At 44.6% G+C, this 25,414-nt stretch overlaps 2 pseudogenes; both read left to right on the plus strand.

Moving 5' to 3' along the window:
• The window catches only part of LOC127032469 (olfactory receptor 14A16-like), a 93,106-nt pseudogene that overhangs the window by 22,925 nt on the left and 44,767 nt on the right, over positions 1–25,414 (plus strand).
• LOC127032577 (olfactory receptor 14A16-like) lies at positions 15,440–16,413 on the plus strand (annotated as a pseudogene).

The following is a 25,414-nucleotide window of genomic DNA, read 5'->3' on the forward strand; positions in this document are numbered from 1 at the left end:
TAAAAATGATTGCACATCACCTTCCCATGGAGACAATAATGTCATCATTTGATTTTATCTGTAAGGAAACACAGAATGAAACCATGGTCATGGGAGAAATCTGGAAATTTTATTTCTGGTGAATAACCTCCATCCAGTTAGTTTCTTCAAGATGCCTTTGATCTCCTTGTTCCTCATGCTGTAGATGATCAGATTCATCAGAGGAGGCATCACGGAATAAAGCATACCCACCACAAGTTCCAGACCTGATGGAGAGAGGGAGTTGGGCTTCACATAAGCAAAGAGAGTGGTGCAAAATAACAAGGAGACCACAATGAAGTGAGGAAGGCAGGTGGAGAGTGCTTTATGCTGACCATCCTCAGAGGGAATTCTCAGCACTGTTTGGAAGATCTGAACATATGATACAATTATAAAACCAAAGCAGCTTAAGCCTAAGAATATGTTACAGGAAATAACCACATTTTCACCAAAGTAGAGATCAGAACAGGCCAGCTTGAGTATTTGTGGTAGGCTTGCCTTACCTCCTTAATTTTCATGTGGCACTACTGTATGTCCCTGTTATGGCCTCTGTCCTTCATGCCCTTTAAGACTTTTTCTAATCTTTTGGCATTTTATTTACAGCAACAGAGTTCAGCTAGCACGGATTCATCTCCCCATATGGCAAGCAGATCCTGTATCTCCTGTTCGGTCCATGATGGAGCTCTTTTGCGATCCTGGGACTCCTTCTTGGTTACCTGTGCTGATGAGATCTGCACTCACCTGCGCCTTGACAGGCTGCCTAAACAGGAAATGAGATTCAAAATTTCATGGGCCTTTTCCTGTCTACCTGGCCAGTGCATCTGAGTTGAGAGCACTGTCCAGAGTGGTCACAATGGAGTACTCTGGGATAGCTCCCAGAGGTCAATGCCATTGAATTGCATCCACACTACCTCAAACTCAACCCAGCAAAGATGATTTCAGTGCTAATTCTCTCGCTGGAGATGGAGTAAAGAAATCGATTTAAAGAGCCATTTAAGTTGAAAAAAAGGGCTTCGTTGTGTGGACAGGTCCAGGCTTAAACCGAGGTAACGCTGCTAAATTCGACCTAAAATTGTAGTATAGACCAGGCCTAAGGCTACATCTATACTACCTGCCGGATCATCAGGGAGTGTTCGATGTAGCAGGGATCGATTTATCACGTCTTGTCTAGATGCAATAAATCGATCCCCAAATACGCTCCCCTTCAACTCCGGAACTCCAGCACCACAAGAGGAGTAAGCGGAGTCGATGGGGGAGACATCGTGGTCGACTCGCCGCCGTGAGGAAGGCCAGGTAACTCAAACTAAGATACTTCGACTTCAGTTATGTGAATAGCGTAGCTGAAGTTGTGTATCTTAGTTCGAACCCCCACATCAGTGTAGCCCGGGCCTAAGCAAGCCCTTATTCCCTTCAGCCCATTTTTTAAAATCCCTGTTTTAGGGCTTATTGCAATGTAATTGATACTTTAAACTTCTGCCAGCTAAGGAAGTTGAATTTCACTCTGTCTCTCTGTGCCAAGTTCTTGTCTAATTTATTCCACTAAATAACTGTAGAGTAAGTCTATTGAAATCAATGGAGGTTCTCTAGTTTTAACTGAATGCGAGTGAGTGGTGTCTCTGACTTGAACTCTGTGTAATTAGTTCTTTATCTCTTTTCTTCTCTGTGTGTATTATACCTTCTTATTTTCAATATTTGGTACTAAATTAATCCCCAGTGTCTCTTTTTAGCTACACTGGTTAAACATCGGGATGAATTGGTTCCATTTAGGCTCTGATACAGCAACATATTTAATTTAAATGGGATTATTATTAATATTGGTAACACCAGTTATGGATCAGGAACCTATTGCACCAAGTTCTATACAAACACAAAACAAACAGAAGGTCACTGCTTCAGACAGCTTAGAGTCTAATTAAAAGGTAGGAGACAGCAGGTGGAGACAGACAGACAGACCGACAGGGTAGGACAAGGAAGCAATGAGACAATGCTCGTCAGCATGATGGGCAGTTTTTTCAGCACACCTGCTCCCTGACCACGGTTGAATATTTTGTAGGTATCATGGCAAAGGGTAACTTTAAAGAGGAATTTGAAAGGAGTAACTTTGTGGATGTTTACATGTAGCTCTTCCCAGGCGATGGGGGCAAATTGGGAGAAAGTAAGAAGGTGCATTACTTCAAAAGCGTAAAGGTGGGTTTGTGTTTAAACACCTTCTGAACTCAACCTGACATCTATTCCTTTAAATAAAATAAAAAAATCTTTGCATACTATTTTTCAAAATAAAATGCAAATGGGACTCCTGACCATAGACAATAGTATCTTATACATTGGGTTGGCGGTATTTAATTTTTCTATATATAAATTTGACTGATAATATTGATGTTTATAATTAAGCATTTTTTTATTTTTATCAGTTGAAATGTTCACAGCTGCAGGAAATTATGGAAGGGTGAGACAATAGTTATTTAATGACAGTACGTACTGAGATTCAAAAAGTTAAATTTGAAACTGTGAAAGCACAACGTTTCAACATGACATCAAAATATACAAAGTCAATATCCTTAAATCAAACACTAGTAAGTTCTCAAGCACCATTTTTCTTAACTTTGTCTCGCTGGAAATGTTGATTGTTGAAGGAAATATTTTTTCATTGGTTTGCGTGTGCACGGTGAAATCAACATTTACCATTATTTACTAATAAAAATCTAATCCTTCCAAGATCACTTATAGAGGTAACAATCGACAAGACCATAACAATGAACGGTTAGTATAGTTTTCAGAATAGATTAAAGCTGTTGTCGGCATTGTGCATAATTCTCATTCAAATGTTGTACATGAACGAGAAAAAATGACCAGTCCTTGAGCTATATTGTCCTTTCCATTATACCAGATTTATGTCAGCGTAATTCCACTGATTTCAGTGAGGTTACACCACTGCAAAAATGGTACAATGGGATGGACAGCTTTTACTCTGTCTTTAGACAGGCAAAACTTACAGTGGAGGAAATTCTGATCTCAAAGATGAAGCCAAAATAACTCCAATGACTTCAGCTTTACTCTGGTGTTACTGAGATCCCAGTCTGGCCCAACCAGAGTCTTGCTTGATTAAACACTTATAAGTATCTCAAAATTTGGTTTCTAAATATGCATGCTCAGCAATTTATATCTATAGATCAATACATCAGCTGCAGATATTCCAAACCCAGTTGTCTTCTCTCACATACCTTGGAGAAAGGCAAAAATGGTACCCAGAAATATGGACCTGGACACAATACACGGTGTGAATATTCCTCTCATTCACAACAAGCATTTGACCCCAAAGCATCTCAAAGGTGGTAAGAGAAATAAGGCACCACACTGCTTTGGCCTCACCCTAGGAGAAGGCAGGCCCTGTGCAGATTTTGCAGATCTGCCACTTTTTCACCAAAGACGGGTAAGAATAATATTGGGTGTGTTCTGAGGCCAATATAAATAAAAACTCTCATGTAGGAGAAATGACATCAGCCCTACACATTCCTCAATGTCACAGTGATGGATATAGTTCACACCTCTCTTGATTTTGCTGAATATGTAATTGTTGTGTTAATTTTTCCATAACTAACCTCCTGTTTTGTTTTGAACCATTCCTCAATGGTTGGACTATTTTCCCATTGAGAGGTTACTAATAGCTAAGCAGTTATTAGAAGATCAGAGGTTAATTTTTCATTTCCTTTTGTGTGACTATTTCCACCAGGAAGCCACAGGACGATCACCAGAAGGTTATTAGATAATAAATATCCAACAATTGAGTCATTTCTTTACGGATTGTGTCCAATACTCACTAGTGACTGGACATGTCCAATGCATCAAATCTCCTCTTTCACCACAATTTCTCTAATATTTATCCCCATTTAGTCTGTATATATATATATATATATATTTATATATATTTTAACCTGACTGTGTGAGGCATCATTTAAACAGTATTTTTAACAAAAAATTCTTGGATTCTAGAGACTGAGGTTGGTGGTCCTCTTTTCCAGATCAAACCCCATTCCTCTGCACGCCTGTTTTTTTACTGTTCCTCATAGGTCAGGTTATCTAAACCTTTGATCATTTTGTTGGCCTCCTCTGAACTCTTTCCAATCTGTCCACATCTTTCTTAAAGTGTGGCACCCAGAATTGGACACAGTTCCCCACGTGAGCCCTTACCAGTGCCAAGTAGAGCAGGACAATTATCTCCTATGTCTTACATATAACATTTTTTTTAATATACCCAAAGGATATCAACCTTTTTCGCAACGACATCACATTGTTGACTCATATTCCATTTGTGATCCACTTTAGTCCCAAGATCCTTTTCAACAGTGCCACCACCTAGCCACTGATTCCTCATTTTAAAAACATCAGTCTTGATTTGAAAGTTGTCAGTGATAGAATTGACAACAGTAATTAATAATAAACGAAGTGAGATATTCAAAGGGGATTAATGAAGCTGGGCACTCCTCTCCTGTTGAAAGTCAATGGGATTTGGACACACAAATCCAGTAGGTTCTTCTGAATATTCCAGTTTATCTGGATAATGAGAGCATGCAGTTACTTTGTAATAGATCAGACTATATGAATGGTAGAAACTCACCTTCCTCATGCCATAGACTATTCATCACCTGCTGCTCATGAGACTCCACCATGGGCAGGTCATCTGAGAATTCTCCTCTATAGCACCTTGTAGACTTTCCTCTGAATCAGGTGGTACTGGCCAATGTCAGGGACAGAATACAGGACTGAATGGTCAAAATGACTGACCCAGTTAGACAGTTCCTATGATAAGCAGATGCTGTCAGATAAAATTGTGGTGAATGTTGCACCCACATCAACTCCTATGCATTTTATTTAGATTTAATTACTCATTATTAAAGCTGGTCAAAAATGAAAATTATACTTTTGTGAGAATGTCATTCTTTTGTTTTCATTGAAACATCTCATAATATTGCTTTTGGATAGGGGATGGGCAATAAAATGAACTGGAGACTAAAAAGTGTTTGGTTTTCAATAACCTTCTCTAGTAAAAATTCTATTTTATGGTAAATATGTTCAAGTTTTGGGAAAAGATTTCTGATTTTGAAAACTTTCCCCTAAAAACCTGAAAAAATATACAAAAAAAGTTTTTCATCTCCAGGTTCTTATAAAAACAGAGCCAAAAACAGCTTCCCACCACTGACAAACAAAATGCCATAGAAAAATTAATTCAAAATGAATTTTTTCCACACCACAATTATTTTCAATGACAAGCAATTTTTCTTAAAAAGACTGTTTTGACAGGAAGATATTTTTGAGCATCTTCACTAATTATGAATTATCCTCCAAGTTATAATTATTATCCCCATTGGACGGTTGACGAACTGAAGAATGGAGCAGTGAAGGGACTGAACAAAGTCATGGCAATGGTTGGAATCAGATCTCAGGACACCTTGACCCTTAGATAAGACACAGTCTCTGCCCCAGGGACAGGCAAAGAGTGGGAAGGAAAAGACAGCCCCAGGGATTGACTTTCCCAAGGTAACACAGCAGGTCTGTGGCAGGACTAAGAACTGATGCCAGACATCTGGAGTACAGTCCTGTGTGCCCGCAGTGTTTGCTTCACAATCTTTCCTGGAGACCCTGCTCCCTCGTAATTCTGATTATTTTAGTTTCTGGAATCTCTTCAGGGAAGTAGAGGGAGAGAGAAATTAATTGTTGCCTCTGGGCTGTTGAGGGCTCCAGGGCATGAGTCCCTGTAATAACCTTAGTCCCAGATTTGGACCTTAGCGTCCAAAATATGGGGGTTAGCATGAAAACCTCCAAGCTTAGTTACCAGCTTGGATCTGGTACCTGCTGCCACCACCCAAAAAATTAGAGTGTTTTGGGGCACTCTGGTCCCTCTGAAAAACCTTTCCTGGGGACCCCAAGACCCAAATCCCTTGAGTCTCACAACAAAGGGAAATAATCCTTTTTCCCTTCCCCCCTCCAGGTGCTCCTGGAGAGATACACAGACACAAGCTCTGTGAATCCAAACAGAGTGAATTCCCCTCTCTGTTCCCAATCCTGGAAACAAAAAGTACTTTCCTCTTCACCCAGAGGGAATGCAAAATCAGGCTAGCCACTTCAACACACACAGATCTCCCCTGATTTCTTCCTCCCACCAATTCCCTGGTGAGTACAGACTCAATTTCCCTGAAGTAAAGAAAAACTCCAACAGGTCTTAAAAGAAAGCTTTATATAAAAAGAAAGAAAAATAAGTACAAATGTTCTCTTTGTATTAAGATGATACACACAGGGTCAATTGCTTAAAAGAATATTGAATACACAGCCTTATTCAACAAGAATACAAATCAAAGCACTCCAGCACTTATATTCATGCAAATACCAAAGAAAAGAAACCATAGAACTTACTATCTGATCTCTTTGTCCTTACACTTAGAAACAGAAGACTAGAAAGTAGAACTACTTCTCCAAAGCTCAGAGCAAGCAGGCAGCCAGAAAACAAAGACAAAAGACACTCAAATCCCTCCACCCAAAGTTGAAAAAATCCGGTTTCCTCATTGGTCCTCTGGTCAGGTGCTTCAGGTGAAAGAGACATTAACCCTTAGCTATCTGTTTATGACACGCCCCCCAAATTGCAGACAGTGGGGAAGCTCACTGGTGGCGATTTCCTTCTAGAACTTGAAAATAAACAGATTAATACAACACATAGACCTTTACATATACTCCTAAGTATATAACTAACAGCCTTCTACATTTTAAGAATACTTTTTAACTACTGAATTCTGGGAAACTCTCACGGGAGAGGGCATCAGCTACTTTGTTAGAAGCTCCTGTGATGTGTTGAATTTCAAAATCAAAATCTTGGAGAGCTAAACTCCAACGAAGAAGTTTCTTGTTGTTCCCCTTGGCAGTATGAAGCCACTTTAGTGCAGCATGGTCAGTTTGTAGTTGGAACCGCCGTCCCCAAACATATGGGCGTAGCTTTTCCAGGGCGTACACAATGGCATAGCATTCCTTTTCACTGACTGACCAGTGACTTTCCCTCTCAGACAGTTTCTTGCTGAGAAACACGACAGGATGGAAGTTGTGATCTGTTGCTTCCTGCATGAGCACTGCTCCTATACCACGCTCAGATGCATCAGTGGTTACTAGGAATGGCTTGTCAAAATCCGGGGCCCTGAGCACAGGGTCAGACATGAGCGTTGCCTTAAGTTGGGTAAAGGCCTTTTGACACTCATCAGTCCACTTAACTGCATTTGGCTGGGTCTTTTTGGTCAGGTCGGTCAGTGGGGCAGCGATTTGGCTGTAGTGTGGTACAAATCGCCTGTAGTATCCGGCCAAGCCTAAGAAGGATTGGACCTGCTTCTTGGACCGTGGGACAGGCCACTTTTGGATAGCATCCACCTTGGCCTGTAGGGGGTTTATGGTTCCTCGACCCACCTGGTGCCCCAGGTAAGTCACTCTGTTTTGGCCTATTTGACACTTTTTGGCCTTAACAGTTAGTCCTGCCTGCCTGATGCGCTCAAAGACCTTTTCCAGGTGTAGTAGGTGTTCGGGCCAGGAGTCCGAAAAAATGGCCACATCATCGAGGTAGGCAACTGCAAATTCTCCCAGTCCAGCTAGTAGACCATCTACCAGCCTCTGGAAGGTGGCGGGTGCATTTCGAAGGCCGAAAGGAAGGACATTGAATTCATACACCCCCGCATGGGTGACGAATGCTGACCTCTCCTTGGCAGGTTCATTTAGCGGTACTTGCCAGTACCCCTTGGTTAAGTCTATTGTAGAGATGAACTGGGCACGTCCCAACTTTTCCAATAGCTCATCGGTACGTGGCATTGGATAGTTGTCCGGACGAGTTACAGCATTTAGCTTACGGTAGTCCACGCAAAAGCGTATTTCCCCATCTGGTTTGGGTACCAGAACCACTGGAGATGCCCATGCACTGGTAGATGAGCGGATTATACCCATCTGTAGCATGTTCTGGATCTCCCGTTCTATAGCAGCTTGGGCATGAGGAGACACTCGGGAGGGTGGGGTTCTGATTGGGTGAGCATTACCTGTATTAATGGAGTGGTATGCCCGTTCAGTCCGTCCTGGGGTGGCTGAGAACAATGGGGCGAAGCTAGTGCACAGCTCCTTGATTTGCTGCCGCTGCAGACGTTCCAGAGTGGTTGAGAGGTTCACCTCTTCCACGCCACCGTCTTTTTTCCCGTCGTAGTAGACACCGTCAGGCCACTCAGCATCCTCTCCCTGGACTGTAAACTGACAAACCTGTAAGTCTCTGGAATAGAAAGGCTTGAGAGAATTAACATGGTACACTTTAGGCTTTAGTGAGGAATTGGGAAATGCTATGAGGTAGTTTACAGCTCCCAGGCGCTCTTGGACCGTGAATGGCCCTTCCCATGATGCTTCCATCTTATGGGCCTGTTGCGCCTTCAAGACCATAACCTGGTCTCCTACCTTGAAGGACCGATCTCTGGCATGTTTGTCATACCAGGCCTTTTGCTCTTCTTGAGCATCCTTTAGGTTCTCTTTAGCAAGGGCTAAAGAGTGTCGGAGGGTGCTTTGTAGGTTGCTTACAAAGTCCAGAATGTTAGTTCCTGGAGAAGGCGTAAACCCCTCCCATTGCTGCTTCACCAACTGTAATGGCCCCTTAACCTCGTGACCATACACAAGTTCAAATGGTGAAAACCCTAAACTGGGATGTGGTACAGCCCTGTAGGCAAACAGCAACTGCTGCAACACTAGGTCCCAATTATTGGAGAATTCGTTGATGAATTTTTGTATCATGGCCCCCAAAGTTCCATTGAACCTTTCCACCAGGCCATTGGTTTGATGGTGGTATGGGGTGGCAACCAAGTGATTCACCCCATGAGTTTCCCACAGTTTTTGCATGGTCCCTGCCAGGAAATTAGACCCTGAATCTGTAAGGATGTCAGAGGGCCAACCTACCCTGGCAAAGATGTCTGTTAGGGCCAGGCACACAGTGTTAGCCCTGGTGTTGCCTAGAGCGACTGCTTCTGGCCATCGGGTAGCAAAGTCCACTAAAGTCAGTACGTACTGCTTTCCTCTGGGCGTCTTTTTTGGGAAAGGGCCCAGAATATCCACAGCTACTCGCTGAAATGGGACCTCAATTATGGGGAGTGGCTGGAGAGGGGCCTTGACCTGGTCTTGAGGCTTACCCACTCTTTGGCATACCTCACAAGACCGGACATACTTGGCAACGTCCTTGCCCATCCCCTCCCAGTGGAAGGACTTCCCCAACCGGTCCTTGGTTCTGTTCACCCCAGCATGGCCACTGGGATGATCATGGGCTAAGCTTAAGAGCTTCTCCCGGTACTTAGTTGGAACCACCAACTGTTTTTGCGGCTGCCATTCTTCCCGGTGTCCACCAGAAAGAATTTCCTTGTATAAAAGTCCTTGGTGTATAACAAACCGGGATCGATTAGAAGAGCTGAGAGGCGGTGGGGTGCTCCGTGCCGCCGCCCATGCTTTCTGAAGGCTGTCATCTGCTTCCTGCTCAGTCTGGAACTGTTCCCTTGAGGTTGGGGTCACCAGTTCTTCCTCAGACTGTGGACTTGGGCTTGGTCCCTCTGGAAGCGATGTAGGTGATGGGGTTGTTTTCCGTTGCTGGTGAACCGCTCTCCGCTGGTGCACCTGAGGGTATTTCAGGCTCTGGCTGAGCCTTTTGGGTATGGCTGTCTGTTGCTTCTGCCAGTTCTGGCTCGCTGGTGCCCTCTGGCGTTGAGTTTGAAGAGGGGATTGCAATCGCTGGTGCTGGTTGCTGTTCCAGTTCCGGGCCTGGGACTGGAGATGCTGTGGCTGTTTCAGTGGTAGGCATGGAATCCGGGTCCACTACCTCTGTCTGGGTCTCTGGTAACACAGACGGGGCCTCTGTGGACGGTTCAGGAACAGGAATGGGTCTGGAAGCTTGCCTGGTTTGGCTACGTGTAACCATTCCCACTCTCTTGGCCCGCCTCACCTGGTTGGCCAAGTCTTCCCCCAGTAGCATGGGGATAGGATAATTGTCATAGACTGCAAAAGTCCACATTCCTGACCAGCCTTTGTACTGGACAGGCAGTTGAGCTGTAGGCAAGTCTACAGCTTGTGACATGAAGGGGTAAATTGTCACTTTGGCCTTTGGGTTGATGAATTTGGGGTCAACGAAGGATTGGTGGATAGCTGACACTTGTGCCCCCGTGTCTCTCCACGCAGTAACCTTCTTTCCGCCCACTCTCAAATTTTCCCTTCGCTCCAAGGGTATTTGAGAGGCATCCGGGCCTGGGGATCTTTGGTGTGATGGTGGTGTAATGAATTGCACTCGCATGGTGTTCTTGGGACACTTGGCCTTGATATGTCCCAGTTCATTACACTTAAAGCATCTTCCATCTGATGGGTCACTGGGCTGAGGTGAGTTACTGGAGACTGGTGAGGTTGAAGGGTAGGGTATCTGTGGCTTTACTTGGGTGGTATGTGGGGTCTTTGGCTGTCCTCGGTTGTAGGGTTTATGGTCTGTGTGCCCCCTGGGGTAATCGTTCCCCTTGACAGTAGCTTTCTTGCTTTCTGCCAGTTCCATCCATTTGGCTCCAATCTCCCCCGCCTCAGCGATATTCTTGGGGTTTCCATCTTGTATGTACCGTGTGATGTCTTCAGGAACACCATCCAAGAACTGCTCCATTTGTATGAGGAGGTTCAGTTCTTCCAAGGTTTGAATGTTGTTTCCTGTTAGCCAGGCCTCATAGTTTTTTGCAATGTAGTAGGCGTGTTTGGGAAATGACACCTCTGGTTTCCACTTTTGGGTTCTGAAGCGCCGACGGGCATGATCTGGGGTTATCCCCATCCTGTATCTGGCCTTGGTTAGAAAAAGTTTATAGTCATTCATTTGGTGCTTAGGCATTTCAGCTGCCACCTCTGCTAAAGGTCCACTGAGCTGTGACCTCAATTCTACCATGTACTGGTCTTCGGGAATGCTGTACCCAAGACAGGCTCTTTCAAAATTTTCCAAGAAGGCCTCGGTGTCATCACCTGCCTTGTAGGTGGGAAATTTCCTGGGCTGTGGAGCAATATTTGGTGCCGGGTTGTTAGGGTTGGTTGGCACAGGCAGCCCAGCTTTTGCCAACTCCAGTTCATGTTTTCTCTGTTTTTCCTTCTCTTCATTCTCTTTTTGTTGTTTTTCCATTTCTCGGTGGTGGGCCGCCTCTTCTTCTGCTTGTTTCCTTCGGTAGGCCACCTCTTCTTCTTCTTGCTTCCTTCTGTGGGCCAACTCTTCTTCTTCTAGTTTTCTTTTGTGTGCTGCCTCTTTGATCTGTTCTTCTCTTTCTTTCATCTCCATCTCTTTTTGTTTTATTTCCAGTTGTCGCCTGTGTTCAGCTTCTTTGATTTGTTCTTCGGCGTCAATTTTCGCCTTAGAAGTCATGGTTCCTGTTTTCTTGTGTTGGGGTGCCCTCCGGTGTTTATCTTCTGAACTGCAGGTTCTCTGTTGCCTCCTGAAGTCTGCCTAGCAACAGTGCTTTTTTCCTTTTCTCTCTCTAGCTAATCTTCAATGTCAAGTAAACCTGAAAAACCACTTTATTTGCATTCATATAGTGCTGGTATGACTCTCAATGGGAGTGCTATTGTGTGACAAAAGACTGTTAATAGTCCTTAACGACTTCTGCTTAACATGCAAGCCACAAACTGCCAGAGAGAGCAGAAAAAAAAATTTCTCTCTGGTTCCCTTTTAAAACCAACTGCTTCTCTCTGCTAAAAAGCCCTTAGCAGAGAAAAGAAAAATACAATATTTCTACTGGCTTCTGGATTCTGTCTATCTCCCACCAGCTGCCACTCATGTAATAACCTTAGTCCCAGATTTGGACCTTAGCGTCCAAAATATGGGGGTTAGCATGAAAAACCTCCAAGCTTAGTTACCAGCTTGGATCTGGTACCTGCTGCCACCACCCAAAAAATTAGAGTGTTTTGGGGCACTCTGGTCCCTCTGAAAAACCTTTCCTGGGGACCCCAAGACCCAAATCCCTTGAGTCTCACAACAAAGGGAAATAATCCTTTTTCCCTTCCCCCCTCCAGGTGCTCCTGGAGAGATACACAGACACAAGCTCTGTGAATCCAAACAGAGTGAATTCCCCTCTCTGTTCCCAATCCTGGAAACAAAAAGTACTTTCCTCTTCACCCAGAGGGAATGCAAAATCAGGCTAGCCACTTCAACACACACAGATCTCCCCTGATTTCTTCCTCCCACCAATTCCCTGGTGAGTACAGACTCAATTTCCCTGAAGTAAAGAAAAACTCCAACAGGTCTTAAAAGAAAGCTTTATATAAAAAGAAAGAAAAATAAGTACAAATGTTCTCTTTGTATTAAGATGATACACACAGGGTCAATTGCTTAAAAGAATATTGAATACACAGCCTTATTCAACAAGAATACAAATCAAAGCACTCCAGCACTTATATTCATGCAAATACCAAAGAAAAGAAACCATAGAACTTACTATCTGATCTCTTTGTCCTTACACTTAGAAACAGAAGACTAGAAAGTAGAACTACTTCTCCAAAGCTCAGAGCAAGCAGGCAGCCAGAAAACAAAGACAAAAGACACTCAAATCTCTCCACCCAAAGTTGAAAAAATCCGGTTTCCTGATTGGTCCTCTGGTCAGGTGCTTCAGGTGAAAGAGACATTAACCCTTAGCTATCTGTTTATGACAGTCCCACAAACCCTTAGAAAACAGACATAGATAAATCACCTTCCTGCATCACCAAAGTTTTTCACACACAGCTTATCTGCAGACAGCACAGATCTCAGTGTACTTCCAGCAGCTCAGCCTCAGTGTGGTGGGGGAATGGCCTCTCACAGTACAGTGATAAGGTCATTAGATAGAGAGATTGGTTGCTAGAGCAGTGTGTATGGGGCTAGAGAGAAAGGAGAAACCAATTGCTGTATGTAACTGGAGGAGAAAAGACACCTCAGTCTGGGAGGATTCCGCGCAGACCAACACCGTAAGTTTGCTCTTGAAATGAAATATATTTGGGAGTTACAGAGTGGCTCTATAATAACAAAATTGTACATGACAATACATATCTTTTTCAGTTTCACTCTTAGCTCAATTTGAGCATAGGAAACTGAAGTAATCCAAAGCATTTACCTTAGGAATGAGAGCAGAATATTCATGCCTCGGTTTCCTTCTCTTGGGAGTGGGGGAATTGATCAAATAGACACATATTTTTTTTTAGAATGGATTGAGGAGTTTACATTAAAATTGTGACAAACACTATCAGTTCTTTGTTACTTTTCTCTATATATACATTAGTTTGTTGTTATTGCTCTCTGCCTGTACTTTTCTTTCTCAATTAGCTTGTTTTTACTTTTCTGTCAGTTTGTTTGAGTTCTATTTTTCTTTCTCACTCTGTATCTGTTCTTTTCTTATTTGTGTCTGTCTGTTAATTTGTTGTTACATCTATCTACCTACCTATCTACCTATATCAGGTTTTGTCTAGTTCTAAGTTTATTGTTACTTCTGTCTTTTATACATTGAGTCTAGAGAGTTAGAGTAGTGGGGACTAGGAGTGAGGACTCCTTGGTTCTGTCCTCAGTTCTGGGAAGGGAGTGAGGTTTATTGCAGGGGCTGGCAAACTTTTTGGCTTGAGGGCCGCATCGGGTTTCATAAATTGTATGGAAAACCTGGCCCCCACCTCCTATCTACCCCAGCAGCCTCCTGCCCCATTCACCCCCTCCATTCACTGATGATCCCCCTGGAACCTCTGCCCCATCCAACCACCCCTTCTCCCTGTCCCTTGACTGCCCCTGGAACCTCGGTCTCTGACTGCTCCCAGCCACCCCATCCAACTCCTCCTCCTTCCTGACTGCCTCCCAGGACCCCTGCTCCCATTCATCCCCCTGTTTTCCTTCCGACCTCCCTGCCCCCTATCCAGAACCCTGCCCCTGACCACCACCCCAAAATCCCCACCCTCTATCCAACTGCCCCCCCCCGCTTCCTACCCCCTTACTGCACTCCCTGGAGCACTGGTGACTGGCAGCGCTACAGTCGCACTGCCCAGCTAGAGGTGGGCCACGCTGCCGCAGCCGCCACCACACAGTTCAGAGCACCAGGTCAGATCGAGCTTTGCAGATTCACTGCCACAGGAGCTCACAGCCCCGCTGCCCAGACTATTTCTCCAGGGGATAAGGGACAGCAGGTTAGGGGCCGGGGCCTAGCCTCCTGGACCAGGAGCTCAGGAGCCAGGCAGGACAGTCTCATGGGCCGAATGTGGCCTGAGGCTGTATTTTGCCCACCAGTGGTTTAGTGGGTAAGAGTAGTGGGGACTGAGAGCCAGGAATCCTGAGTTCTATGTGTGGCCCTGGGCAGAAATTCCGTCAAGGGTGGAGAGGAGAGGAGCCGGAACTGGGGGTTCTATTTCTGTCTCTCATAAGGACTCTGGGGCAGGCACCCTTCATAACATAAAGCTGAGTGGTTAGGGCACTCGGCTGGCCTGTGACAGACTTCGGTTCAATCCTTTCCTCTGACTGATGATGAGAAAGGATTTGAATTCCTACTTTACAGGACAGTGTCTTGACTCCCAGTCTCCTCCTCTAACCACATCAGACTGCATCTTAGCCTTTCCCCTGCCATCAGGAATGACTGCTGCGAGTGACAATGGAGAGCCATTGGGCCAGCAAACGTATGTGAGAAATTCTCCTGCGTGGGGCACTCACCTGGTGTCTGGAAGAGCCAAATTCAAGTCAATGACTATTTAATTATTGATTCAAAGTGGAGCAGCTTCAACAGGAGAGACTGAGAAAGTCTCATTTCAGAACAATTTCTGTTAGAATTGCAGCTAGAACAGGGGATGGGGCGTCAGGACTCCTGGACTTTATTTCTGAGTCGAGTTCACTGTGTAAATATGGCTGGCTGGGTTCAGTCACCTCCATGCAAGATTCTGCTCCCATTTAGAGCAGTATAAATGGGGAGTAATTCCATGGCATGCATTGAAATTACCTCACATTCACAGCAGTGCCCCGGCAGCAGAATCTGGCCAGGCAGTCCCCCGATTCACCTCGATACACAGAGGGTAGTAATATTTATAAACTGTTATCCAGAGGTATACAAATACCTCAAAAGCAATTGTTCTTATTTCTTCTCTCCATCATTCTAGTGTAAATCTGGAGTAACTCCACTGGAGTCCATTGAGATGATTCGATTTTCTCTCATCCCAGTGTAAATCAGGAGTAACTCTATTATTTTCTACTGTTTTCCCCATTCTCATTCCCATATTACACCAGTCCTCACAAGATAAGGGTTTGACTCAAGGAAATTAAGTTGGTTTTCACAAAAGGAAAGTTATTTCACTAGTCTAATCCTGACCTTGCTCTTGTCTCCCCCCTCCCCCGCCCCGCACCCTGACACCATCACATGATGTCCTGAGAAAGAAAATGTCCAACCGAACCACCGTGACCGAGTTCCTTCTCCTGGGATTCTCTGATGTTTGGGAGCTGTAGATTTTGCACTTTGTGGTGTTTCTAGTGATCTATCTGGCAGCCCTGATGGAGAATCTTCTTATCTTCATGGCTACAGCCTTCAACCACCACCTTCACACCCCATATACTTCTTCCTGATGAATCTGTCCATCCTAGACCTTGGCTCCATCTCTGTCATTGTTCCCAAATCCATGGACAACTCCTTCATGAACTCTAGGTCCATTTCCTATGCTGGATGTGTTGCCCAAGTCTTTTTCCTCTTCTTCTTGTTGGGAGCAGATTTTTCCCTTCTCACCATCATGGCATATGACCGATATGTCGCCATCTGCCAACCACTGCACTATGAGACAATAATGAACAGCAGAGCTTGTGTTCAAATGGCAGCTGGTGCCTGGATCAGTGGGTTTCTCTACTCTATACTACATACCAGGAACACGTTTGCATTGACGTTCTGTGGAGGCAACATGGTAGATCAGTTTTTCTGTGAAATCCCCCAGCTACTCAAGCTTGCCTGCTCTAACTCATATCTCAGTGAAGTTGGGGTTCTTGTCTTTAGTGCATGTTTACTCTTAGGCTGCTTTGTTTTTATCATTATGTCGTATGTTCAGATCTTCAAATCAGTGCTCAGAATCCTTCTGAGCAGGGCCGGCATAAAGCCTTCTCCACCTGCCTTCCTCACCTCATTGTGCTCTCTTTGTTTGTTTGCACTGGGGCCATTGCCTACCTGAAACCCACCTCCAGGTCCACATCTGCTCTGAATCTTGTGGTGACTGTTCTCTATTCTGTATTGCCACCAATCATGAATCCAATTATCTACAGCATGAGGAACAAGGAGATGAAAGCTGTCCTGAAGAGACTGACTAGGCGTAGGTAATTCACCAAGAATTAATCTGTCTTTATCTAATAAAAGTTTGCTTACTTAGTATCTGTTCATTTAATGTCAGTTATTTCCATATTTTGCACACAACCAGGTCTGATTCTGATCTCAGTTGCACCAATGCAAATCCAGATTAATTCGGCTGATGTCACTGGGTGATTTACATCAGTAGAAAATCTGGTCCAGTTGTTGAGTTAAATGGGTGTAAATTGTGTGCATGAGAGGAATTAGACTTTCATTCTGAGCCAAAATAATATCTGTTACAGTGCTTGGCCATGTGCACCCATTCCATGGCCACTGAAAATAATAATTGGAGTTGTCTTGCTTGTGTGTATAAATCAGGAGCGGCTTCGTTGGAACCAAAGGAGTCAGACTGATATAAAACTTGGGTAGGTGAGAGAAGATATTTCGGGTAGATCTTCATGACATCAGTGTAGTTCCATTGGCTCTGTTGGCACTAAAGCAATTTGCAGCATCTGTGGATCTGACCTACTGCCTCCAATGAAGCTGTATATCCATTGACACCAGCTGGAGACTCGGCCCATGGTCTTATAAACCACCATTTGTGGTCTGACCGCTAGAGGGGGACAAGGAGCCAGACTGTGTTAGCCTGGCTCACGTGTACATTTGGTCATGTGAGAAATGGAGAGACTGGTTAAAAATTTCCAGGGAGGTTTCTAACCACCAGTGTGGCAATGTTCTGGAGCAGCCTTCTAATAGGAGTTATGAGAGACAAACAACTGAATTAGATTGAAGAGCGAGATTGACACTTTTCTGAGTGGGATTGTATGATGGGGCTGCTTGTGATGGTGGGGGGCCAGGCTCAACAGTCCTGGGGCTCATTTGTTGCATATGTCTTATGGTCCTAATAGCTCATGCTTCAGGGCTTCATCTGGCCACTAGCAGGTGTCAGAAAGGGATTCCTCCACCCCACCCAGTGTATTCTGGATGATTTTTTTTTTTAATCTCTGAAGCATAGGGCAGCCCTAGCTGGAGCTAAGCCAATGGGTGGGATGTTCCAGGGCTCTGAGGTGGCACTGAGCCATTCTCTCTCACTTGGGAGTTTGGTTGTCTTGGTCTTGCCCACATACTCTAACTGATCGCTATGTGGGGGTCAGGAATTTTTCCCCCGGTCAGATTGGCAGGGACCTTGGAGGAGGTGAGGTTCACATTCCTCTGTAGCGTATGGTGCAGGTCACTTGCCATGATTTTCTGGGTGTATCTCAATCATTTCCCTGTCATTGCAGGGCCTTCGAGCATTGGTGCCCCTCAGTCTCTCTTATGGTCTGCCAGTGGCACAGAACTCTCTAGTCTCCTGAGGGCTGTGACACTTTCATCTAATTTCAGTTGTTGGGTTTGGTCTGTGGGTGCCAGGTGGTGTTGTCATAGAGCAGGTCAGACTAGATGATCTGGTTGTTCCTTCTGGCCTTGAACTCTAAGACTCTATCCTGACATGGAGGACAGGTGGACTTGAAGGAGGTCAAGAGGACCAGACCTCTTGCTCTAGCACCATATCGGGTGTGCAACACTGCTGCCCGATTTAGCACTAACACATGTATGCCCATGAGAAGTGTTAGGATATAGATAGTCAGGCCTGTCGCAAAGGCCTGTACTTTAAGAATTTAGGTGTATTCTTATCACTTAACTAGTTATAGAGGTATAAAAGAAAGAATGAAATCACTGTCTGCCAGTGTAAGGGCCTTCTCTTACTGTGACAGTCTGAGGCCCTGTTTTTAGGCTAAACCTTTGGCTAAGCAGCAGAGGCAGCTGGGAAGCAAATGGTCATATCCTCGCATACCAAACTAGTCACATTGAAATAAGGCAATCCAATCTATCACCTCCAGAGAAGGGAAAGAGCCTAGAAGATGCAAAAGGAAACTTAGTTTGATAGCATCCTGTCTGGCAAGAACTCACTCGTCAATAGCTGGGATGTGAAATCCTCATTTCTGTATTGTTCTATCACTGTAGTCTCCACTTCCCTGTTGTTTGTCTGTAAAATCTCTGTCTGGTTCTGTGATTGTTTCTGTCTGCTGTATAAATAATTTTGTTGTGTGTAAACCAATTAAGCTGGTGGGATATAATTGGTTAAATAACCATGTTACAATGTGTCAGGATTGGTTAGTTAAATTTCAATAAAATGATTGGTTAAGGTATAGCTAAGCAAAACTCAAGTTTTACTAGATAGTCTGCAGTCAATCAGGAAGTAAGGGAGATAATGGGAACAAGGAATGGGGGTGGGGGAATTGGAATCATGTTTTGCTAAGGGTGGGAATGGGAACAGGGACACAGGCAAGGCTTTGTGGTGTCAGAGCTGGGAAGGGGGACACTGAGGAATGAAACTGGAATTATGCTTGCTGGAAGTTCACCCCATTAAACATTGTATTGTTTGCACCTTCTGACTTTGGGTATTCTTGCTCTCTGTTCATGAAAGAAGGACCAGGGAAGTGAGTGAGTGAAGGAATAAGCCCTCTAACAACAAGGGAAAGGCTCAGTCAACATACAGGATCCTGTGCCCTTAGCTGACATAAAGATGCCACCCCCACAACTTCTCCTTTTATACATTGATTGCATATTACACCCCAGACATTGTTGATTACCAACCCTACAACTTGTACCTGCTGGGTCAAACAAAACATCCTCAGCCTTTATCCTGTCCTCTCCTCCTTATTTTAAGAGGGGTCAGTGTGCTCCTGTATCATCTCTTGGAAATTTGTTTATGAGGTTATTTGAGAGCTCTGGGTGTTCTTGTACCATCCTCTCCAGTCAGGAATGTGCTTACTTGGGAAGTCAATACCTGGTGTGTTACTATTCTGCCAAGGTCAGTTCTACTTTGTTTCGCAGCCTTTTGTTCATACTATTAGTTATGCCTAGGGCTCTGGCAAGGCCTATACTGACTGCAGCTGAACCCTGCAGCCTTTGTCCTTCCCTCCACAGCCATCACATAATGTACTGAGGAAGAAAATATCCCTCTGAATCACCAGGACTGAATGCCTTCTCCTGAGATTCTCTGATGTTCGGGAACTGCCAATTTTTGCATTTTATAGTGTTTCTAGGAATTGACCTGGCAGCCCTGCTGGGGAATCTTCTCATCATCACACCCGTAACCCTCAATCACCATCTTCACGTGCCCATGTATTTCTTCCTGATGAATCGGTCCGTCCTAGACCTCAGCTCAATCTCTATCATCGTACTCAAGTCTATGACCAGTTCCCTCTTTAGCATCAGGGCTATTTTGTATTATGGACGTATCACCCAAGTTTTTCTTTTCCTTTTCTTTGCTACAGATGAGCTTTTCTTACTGATTCTCATGCTGTAGAACTGATATATCACCATCTGCCAACCACTGCACTGTGAGACAGAGAGCTTGTCTCCAAATGGCAGCTAGTACCTGGATCAGCGCAGTTCTCAATTCTGCACTGCGCACTGGGAACACGTTTGCAATAATCTTCTGTGGAGACAATGAGCTGGATCAGTTCTTCTGTGAAACTCTCCAGCTACTCAAACTTATTTGCGATGACTCATATCTCAGTGATATTGGGACTACTGCCTTTAGCGTGTACTTTGCCTTAAGCTTCTTTGTTTTTATAATTGTGTTACATATTCTGATCTTGAAAACAGTGCTGAGAGTCCCCTCTGAGCAGGACCAGCATAAAGCCTTCTTCACCTGCCTCCTTCACTTCCTTGTGGTCTCTGTGTTGGTTTGCACTGCCAGATTTGCCTGTATTAAAGCCACCTCCAGCTCAGTTTCAGGTCTGGATCTCATGGTGGCTGTTTTTTATTCCACAGTGTGTCCCATGATGAAACCGATCACTTATAGCATGAGGAAAAACTATATGGAATCTGCCCTCTTGAAAATGATTGTGTCAAGGCTATTCTCCTTAAAATAAAATGGCCATATTTCTCCCATGACCATCATCTCATTCTGTGTTTCTTAAAAAAGTATAATTAACTGTTGACATTATTGTCTCCATGAGAACATAACAAGCAATCCATTTATGCACGCTGAGGAATTTACACTGGCAAATACATAGAAAAACTCCACTCAGGTCAATGGAGTTACTATAAATTTACACTTACATAAATAAGATCAAAATCTATCTGTCTATCTAAGAACATAAGAATGGCCATACTAGGTCAGACTGATGGTCCCTCTAGCCCATTATCCTGTCCTCACACACTGACCAATATCAGATGCTTCAGAGAGAATGAACAGAACAGGACAATTACTGAATGATCCATTTTGTGTTGTCCAATTCCAGCATCTGGCAGTCAGAGGCTTAGGGACACCCAGAGCATGGGGTTGCTGTCATAAACAGATAGCTAAGGGTTAATGTCTCTTTCACCTGAAGCACCTGACCAGAGGACCAATCAGGAAACTGGATTTTTTCAACTTTGGGTGGAGGGAATTTTGTGTCTGAGGTCTTTTTCTGTCTGCCTGCTTTCTCTGAGCTTTGGAGAAGTAGTTTCTGCTTTCTAATCTTCTGTTTCTAAGTGTAAGGACAAAGAGATCAGATAGTAAGTTATATGGTTTCTTTTCTTTGGTATTTGCATGAATATAAGTGCTGGAGTGCTTTGATTTGTATTCTTTTTGAATAAGGCTGTTTATTCAATATTCTTTTAAGCAATTGACCCTGTATTTTGTCACCTTAATACAGAGAGACCATTTGTATGTATTTTTCTTTCTTTTTTATATAAAGCTTTCTTTTAAAACCTGTTGAAGTTTTCTTTACTGGGAAATTTCAGGGAAATTGAGTCTGTACTCACCAGGGAATTGGTGGGAGGAAGAAATCAGGGGGAGATCTGTGTGTGTTGGATTTGCTAGCCTGATTTTGCTTTTGTTTGTTGCAAAAGTGCTTTTGTTTCCAGGACTGGGAACGGAGAGGGGGAGTCACTCTGTTTGGATTCACAGAGCTTGTGGTCTGTGTATCTCTCCAGGAGCACCTGGAGGGGGGAAGGGAAAAAGGATTATTTCCCTTTGTTGTGAGACTCAAGGGATTTGGGTCTTGGGGTCCCCAGGGAAGATTTTTCAGGGGGACCAGAGTGCCCCAAAACACTCTAATTTTTTGGGTGATGGCAGCAAGTACCAGGTCCAAGCTGGTAACTAAGCTTGGAGGTTTTCATGCTAACCCCCATATTTTGGACGCTAAGGTCCAAATTTGGGACTAAAGTTATGATAGTTGCATCCCTGATCCTCTTGGTTAATAGCCATTACTGGACCTATCCTCAATGAATTTATCCCTGTCTAGTTATCCATCCATCCCCATAGAAACCCCTCCATCTATTGATCAATCAATCAGTCTGAGGCTTTTGTACTGCCACCCATCACCATGGTATCAGAGCACTTTCCACATAAAATCAGTTACCATATCAAAGTCACACATGGGATCTCTGGCTCTTCTCTTTTCTTCAGGGTGGAGAGTAAACATTCTGCCCCCGCCGTGGCACTGACACCAGATGAGCTGTCTGCCCCCACTACTGACCCAGGGCCGGAAAAGCTGTCAGCCTCTGCCATGGCCATGGGGCTCAAGGTGTCAGCTGCTGCCCTCAGTGGCAGGGCTCTTTTGCTATAATGAACCCCTGACTTTAATGAACAAAGGGATTAGATCTTCAAGGGTTTGTTATAGCGAGGATGTACTGTATTTGGTTGGTTGGTTGATTTGTTTCTTTGTTCCACATGTTTTTGGAATATGTGGGTGGGGGTTTGGGAGGGCTAGGTATGTTTGATTAGATGGGAGTATCCATTTGATATCATCAAGTAGTGGGTACTATGAGATCGGGCCATAGATCAAGCACACGCCTATCTTCCACTGGTCTGTGGTTCGCTAGCAGAGACAGGGGCCTCCCAGACGGGAATTAGGCATCTCTCTCTGAGCTAGCACACAATCCTCTCCTCGGCATCTCTCAGAGTCCTTAGAGTTAGAAAACTTTTCCTAATCTCTAACTTAAATCTCTCATGCTGCAGATTCACCTCATGACTTCTTGTCCTATCTTCAGTGGACATGGAGGACAATTGATTACCAGGCCATAACACATTTGAAGACTATTATCAGGTCCCCACTCAGACTTCTTTTCTCTTCCTAGTACGGCAACTGCCACTGAGGAAATGATGAAAGAGCAGCAAAATCCCTTGTGCATATGCTAAACCATATGATGGGACACGAATAGAATAAGGCTCAGAACTTCAAAGCTACCAAATTCTGCAAGTAGCTTTGAAAATTCCCTTCAATGGGACTGGACTTCCAATTCACCTTGGCAGCTTTTACCAAGGCCAGTGCTGGATTCTCTATCACCTGATGTCTTTAGATCAAGACTGTATGCTCTTCTGGAACATGTGTTCGTCAAACACAAATTATTGGGCCCAAGACAGATGTAAATGGGCTGTGATCTATAGGAGATCAGAAGACTCAGACTGGGTGAGCTAATGATCCCTTCTGGCCTTAAATTCTATGAATATTCTGCAAAAATTTTCATTGATGGGACCTAGGGTCCAGATCCCCTAGGGCAGTGGTCCCCAACCTTTTCATCTGGTGGGTGCCAGATGAAGGATCGTGGTGGTGGTCGAGCATCCGATGAAATGCCACCGAATTTTGGCGGCATTTTGGCAGCGAAGCCTCTCCATGAAGCTGCTTGTCGGTGGAAAGTGGCGTCGTTGAGAGGAGTCATCACTGAAATTCCACTGAATTTCGGCAGCATTTCGGCAGATGCTCAAATGCCGGCCAGGACACAGGCTCACTTAGATGCTCCTGCAGGCGCCATGGCTCCCGTGGGCACTGCATTGGGGACCGCTGCTCTAGGGACATTTAAAATTCTAGACTAAAGCCTGTTTTCAGTCTCTTGGTAGTTTGGTCCTTAACTGATAGCCCTTGAGAACTAAATCCTTCTTTTCACCCGTAAACAAGTGCACTTCTCCAAGGCAGTGTGTCTGACAGCTAAGTCGGTGGCATCCTGTCTAGGGAGAAAACAGGAGGTTGGTCTAATATCAGAGCTGTGATTTTTCAAGAGTTCTGAGGAGCTTTTACCAAGGCCAGTGCTGGATTCTCCATCGCTTGATGTCTTTAGATCAAGACTGAATGCCCTTCTGAAACATGAGTTTGTCAAACATAAGTTATTGGCCTCAAGACGGGTAAATAGCCTGTGATCTACAGGAGGTCAGAAGACTCAGATTGAGTGAGAGAATGGTCCCTTCTGGTCTTAAATCCTATGAATATTCTGCAATAGTTTTCATTGATGGGACCTAGGGTCCAAGCCCCATTCAAACCTTTACAATCCTAGACTAAAGCCTGTTTTCAGTCTCTTGTTAGTTGGCTCCTTAACTGAGAGCCTTCAAGAACTAAATCCTTCTTTCCACCTATACAGCAAGTGCACTCCTCCAAGGCAGTGTGTCTGACACCTAACCTGGTGGCATCCTGTCTAAGGAGAAGACAGGGCATTGGTCTAAGAGCAGAGCTGTGATTTTTTAAGAGTTCTGAGGAGTTAAATGCAAGTTCCCAAGACTCCTTTAACCACACTGTTCACTGTTGGACAATATACCCACCACTAGTGCCTCTGGGATAGAATGCAGGAGATCTGGTTTGCTGAAACATATTCCTGGCAGAGGAGGTATCTAGGAATCTGTGCAGAAACTGTTGGGGGGTGTAGGGGTCAAGGTAGATGGCCATTTATTTGGTTTTAATCCGGATAATCCCCATTTTGTGTGACTTGTCTCCTGTCTGGTACTGAGACAAAACCACATCTGGTTTTGTTCAGTATCACAGACGAGAGTTGAATGCAAGGTCACACTGGCTGGTGGAGACACGCAGACAGGGACGGGCCCACAGCTTTCTCAGAAGTACCAGCATGTCCGATATTCTCAGAAACTCTGGGTGAGGAATCGGCTCTGGGCCATGGGAGGGGGAATCTCAAAGAAGAGGGACCAAGAACATCCATGAAGTGGATGGTAGTGAGAGGAGAGGGAAGGGATTAAGGGTTGAGGTTGTTTGGGGGTGGCAGAGGGAAGGAGATACCTAGAGACTAAAGTAAGAGTGTTCAGGGGGTAGAGGATGCAGCAGAGGCTGGAGTCAAACGGCCTCAATCTCATCTCCCTGAAACCAGAGATACTGCAGTGTAACACCATGGAAATACCCTAAAATGAGAGACAATGGAATCTGCCCCATTGACTCCAGTTTTCTGCAATTTTTTTCTGAAAATGTTTGGTTCTCAATTGTCAAAACATGAACAATTGGAGATTTTTGGGAAGTCTATGAAAACAATGTATTTTTGATAAAAAAACAAATCTGATAGACTCTAGATGTTTGACTGACTTGATAGCAAGTGTTTTAAAGAGTTCAAAACATAATTCTAATTTTATGCTCTTAAATTAGCCCTGTATATTAATAGTCTAACAGGTTTAATTGAAATGGCAAACTTACTGATCTGTTTTTTGTTGAATTTTTCCCAGCTTCTGATGCATTTGAGCCTCCAGTGTCAGGAATCATTGGTCATATCTATCTAGCTATCTATGAACCCAGTGTCAGAATAGTTTGGTTCGCTCTGTCTCTCTCTCTCATGTTCCCACCACTGTATTATCCAGCAGCCATTGCTATGTCACTTCACTGAATGTCCTGAGTTGCTGGGACTCTCTGTAGTTCCTAGGAGACAGGGATCTACTCCACAGATGGGTGCTCCCTGCTCCCCTCCTTGGGCAGGCTTGGCTGAGAGATGATAGACTAAATGAGATGAGGGACTGAAAGCCCCTCCAGCTCTAGAGAGGGCCAGGCAGAGGAGGGAGGAAAGTGGTGTGGGAAGGAAGTGGTGGCCAGGGCTGGCCAATGGAGAAAAGCCATAGAAAATGTCTGGTGTTTTGAGGTGGGACAGAAGGAAGCAGGGGTGGGGGACTGTTCTCTGGGGCTGGGTCATGTCAGGGGAGTGGGTCTGAGCAGAGGAGGGAACTGGTGGGCCAGAGGGGTTCAGCAGGGATCTCTGAGGAAGCTGAGTCAGGAACTCCAGGTGGGGAATTGACTCTGGGCCATGGGAGGGGTGTGTGTGGTGGGCTTGGCCCCGCACTGCCCCTTTGT

Source organism: Gopherus flavomarginatus, chromosome 12, assembly GCF_025201925.1.
Source record: "Gopherus flavomarginatus isolate rGopFla2 chromosome 12, rGopFla2.mat.asm, whole genome shotgun sequence".
NCBI classification, from domain to species: Eukaryota; Metazoa; Chordata; order Testudines; family Testudinidae; genus Gopherus; species Gopherus flavomarginatus.